Source organism: Thalassophryne amazonica, chromosome 9, assembly GCF_902500255.1.
Source record: "Thalassophryne amazonica chromosome 9, fThaAma1.1, whole genome shotgun sequence".
Lineage (NCBI taxonomy): Eukaryota > Metazoa > Chordata > Actinopteri > Batrachoidiformes > Batrachoididae > Thalassophryne > Thalassophryne amazonica.
Window position 1 is genome coordinate 18,961,357 of NC_047111.1, and position 4,549 is coordinate 18,965,905.

Below are 4,549 nucleotides of genomic sequence, written 5' to 3' on the forward strand. Positions count from 1 at the left end.
TAACTCAGCCACTCTTGTAATAACTGTGAGAAATGTCACTAAAGCTGTTTTCCGTGAATACAGGAGTCTGTCTACAGATCCACAGTCAGATAAAAGTTGCTTTCATGCACATTGCACAGGAAATCGCAGTTGTCAAAATGATTAAGAACGTGATTAACTGATTATAAATCTACAGACTTGTTTTGATGTTATATTTTTTATGTTGGACACTTAGAAAAGTTTTCAACTTAAAGTGTCAATACATTATTACTGTGATGGAGTGGCGTCCTGCCCAGGGTGTATCTCACCTCCCACCCAATGACCACTGGCTCCAGCCCCCTGTGACCCTTAATTAGAATAGGCAGGGATAGAAAATGAATGAATGATTTATTTTTATGATTATTAACAAATGTAAGTTGTGCTTGGAAGGAGAAATTCCACCCTTCCATGTGTCCTTCTGGCAAACTTTCACATCTTAAAACTCAAGAACCATAAAACGCTCAAAATCTAAATTTTTATACATTAATACTGTGAGGTCAAAGCTCTGAGTACCAAAAAAAAAAAAATGCATTTCTGACATTGATAAATGCCTTTTTTAATTAAATTTGGGTTTCAAGTAGGAAATGTACCAGAAGCCCTGAAATACTTACAGTGCCCACTAGATGGTGACACAAGCTGCTCAAATTGTGGAGCAAAGTTTCATTTGAGAAGTTAACTTTCAGTGAGAATAAGACGGGCTAAAAGACAAAAATCAGCTTACAGTTGGGTCCCGGACAGACCTTGGGGATAACTTACTAGTTGTTGTTATTATTATCATTATTATTATAGACAGACACATATCTTCATGTAAAAAGGGATGGTTTATATTACTAACATTTATTACAACAGTGGTTGAGTTAGTAATACACACATAGTTTCTGATGTATGAGCAGATTTCAGGCTTTGAAGCACAGACCTTCTTACATTGAAGCAAACAGTGCTAACCAGTTCATTAACTAACTGTCCCAATAATAAATTACCCACCTTGAATTGAAACAATTCTGCTACAACAATTAGAATGTCACTAAATAATGTATCCATTAATATAACATTTATTATCAAATGGTATAATAATGAGCAGATCAGTTTAAGAATAAAACCAGTACAACATCACCATTATCTTCATTTGTAAAGTAACTAAAGCTGTTCAATAACTAAAAGCTACAATACTCTATATATATATGTGTGTGTGTGTGTGTGTGTGTGTGTGTGCGCGCGCGTGCATCCAGAAAGTATTCACAGCGCTTCATTTTTTTCAACATTTTGTTATGTTACAGCCTTTTTCCAAAATGGATTAAATTAATATTTTGTTCCTCAGACTTCTACACACAATACCCCATAATGACAATGTGAAAAAAAGTTTTTTTAGACTTTTGCAAATTTATTAAAAACAAACAAACAAACAAACAAACAAAAAACTAAGAAATCACTGCTACATAAGTATTCACAGCCTTTGCAAGGAATCTCAAAATTGAGTTCAGGTGCCCCTTCTTTCCAACTTCACTAGAGTCCACCTGGGGCAAATTCATTTGATTGAACATGATTTGGAAAGGGACACAAGGTCCCACAGTTGACAGTGCATGTCAGAGCACAAACCAAGCATGAAGTCAAAGGAATTGTCTGAATTATCTTGAGGCACAAATCTGGGGAAGGGTACAGAAACATTTTTGTTGCTTTGAAGGTCCCAAAGAGCACAGTGGCCTCCATCATCCATAAATGGAAGAAGTTCAGATCCTCCGGGACTCTTCTTAGAGTTGGCTGCCCGTCTAAACTGAGCGATCGGGGAAGAAGGACCTTAGTCAGGGATGTGACCAAGAACCCGATGGTCACTCTGTCAGAGCTCCGGCATTCCTCTGTGGAGAGAGGAGAACCTTCCAGAAGGACAACCATTTCTGCAGCAATCCACTAATTGGGCCCTGTATTGTAGAGTGCCCAGACGGAAGACACTCTTTAGTAAAAGACACATGGCAGCCCGCCTGGAGTTTACCAAAAGGCACCTGAAGGACTCTCAGACCAGGAGAAACAAAATTCTCTGGTCTGATGAGACACAGATTAAACTCTTTGGCGTGAATGCCAGGCGTCATGTTTGGAGGAAACCAGACACCATCCCTACAATGAAGTATGGTGAAGATGTAAGAATGGTCAGACACAGGCCAAATACCTCCAGCAGGTAAGACAGGTGCTCAGAAGCCAGCTCAGTGGTAGGAATAAGAGCCGAGCCATCAATACATACACCCTGCCAGTCACCAGTCACCAGCTGCTGTCCGTAATAACAGCTGTAATAATGCTGTTTTTTAAAGAAGACACAAAAACTCTTCACAATGCAAGGAGGTTTCCACCCCAAGTCCGGCACCCTGAGACTCTTTGAGCAATGCAAGGAGGGAGGGTGAGGATTCGTGAGTGTCAGAGCCACAATCCAGGATGAGATGAGGAGCATCCATGAATACATAAGAAAGATTGCCCCCCACCCGAGATCAGCTGCTACAAGAATGCCTCGGGCAGCTGAAGACAGATGGTGATAAGGAACAAGTGGAGGAGATATCATGGAAGACCAGGCCCTCTCCATTGCAGGTAGAGGAAGTGGCTGACATCAAGAAGACCTACCAGTCGCTAGAAGGAGACTGGCTTAAAGGACAGCACAAAGGCTCTGATCAGCACAAGAACAAGCCCTAAGCACCAAATCCATAGAGGTAACAGTCTACCCAGTCAACAGGACCCAAGTTGCAGGCTGTGCAGATGTGCTCCAGAGACAGTCCAGCACATACTAGTAGCAGGATTGCAAGATAGAAGCGGGACAGCGAACACTGAGAGGCACAACCAAGTGTCGGGAATAGTGTAGAGGAACATGGTGCCACATATAGATTAGAAGTCCACAAGTCTGACAGGGTTTAAGAACCTGTGGGACTCCAGATTCCAGACAGACAAGCAGCTGTTGACCAACCAGCCAGACACAGTGATGGTTAACAACCCAACAAATCAACCCACATGCAGGAGCAAACCAGCCCTGTGAGTACAAAGTGTAGGAAATGAAGCTAATCACTCCATCACAACGTTAAGTGTAGGTTACGTTTTAACCACTAGGTGTCGCCATGACAACAATGTGATCAGTTGGCGAACATGAGAATGGTGCTGTTGTAATAATAATAATAAATAAAAAAGTTTTCAAACATAGCACAAACAGTGCCAACAATAAGCTTTTGTGTTAGTTCATTTACTATACAGTAGTGTTTAGAATAATAGTAGTGCTATGTGACTAAAAAGATTAATCCAGGTTTTGAGTATATTTCTTATTGTTACATGGGAAACAAGGTACCAATAGATTCAGTAGATTCTCACAAATCCAACAAGACCAAGCATTCATGATATGCACACTCTTAAGGCTATGAAATTGGGCTATTAGTAAAAAAAAAGTAGAAAAGGGGGTGTTCACAATAATAGTAGTGTGGCATTCAGTCAGTGAGTTCTTCAATTTTGTGGAACAAACAGGTGTGAATCAGGTGTCCCCTATTTAAGGATGAAGCCAGCACTTGTTGAACGTACTTTTCTGTTTGAAAGCCTGAGGAAAATGGGACGTTCAAGACATTGTTCAGAAGAACAGCGTAGTTTGATGAAAAAGTTGATTGGAGAGGGGGAAACTTAATACGCAGGTGCAAAAAATTATAGGGTGTTCATCTACAATGATCTCCAATGCTTTAAAATGGACAAAAAAAAAAAAAAAAAAACAGAGACGCGTGGAAGAAAATAGAAAACAACCATCAAAATGGATAGAAGAATAACCAGAATGGCAAAGGCTCACCCACTGATCAGCTCCAGGATGATCAAAGACAGTCTGGAGTTACCTGTAAGTGCTGTGACAGTTAGATGCCTGTGTGAAGCTAATTTATTTGCAAGAATCCCCCGCAAAGTCCTTCTGTTAAATAAAAGACGTGCAGAAGAGGTTACAATTTGCCAAAGAACACATCAACTGGCCTAAAGAGAAATGGAGGAATATTTTGTGGATTGATGAGAGTAAAATTGTTCTTTTTGGGTCCAAGGGCCACAGACAGTTTGTGAGACGACCCCCAAACTCTGAATTCAAGCCACAGTTCACAGTGAAGACAGTGAAGCATGGTGGTGCAAGCATCATGATATGGGCATGTTTCTCCTACTATGGTGTTGGGCCTATATATCGCATACCAGGTATCATGGATCAGTTTGGATATGTCAAAATACTTGAAGAGGTCATGTTGCCTTATGCTGAAGAGGTCATGCCCTTGAAATGGGTGTTTCAACAAGACAATGACCCCAAGTACACTAGTAAACGAGCAAAATCTTGGTTCCAAACCAACAAAATGAACGCCTCACAGATGTGAAGAAATCATGAAAAACTGGTTATACTCGTACAACTAAATACTAGTTTAGTGATTCACAGGATTACTAAAAGAAGCAGTTTGAACATAATAGTTTTGAGCTTGTAGCATCAACAGCAAATGCTACTATTATAGTGAACACCCCCTTTTCTACTTTTTTTTTTACTAATAGCCCAATTTCA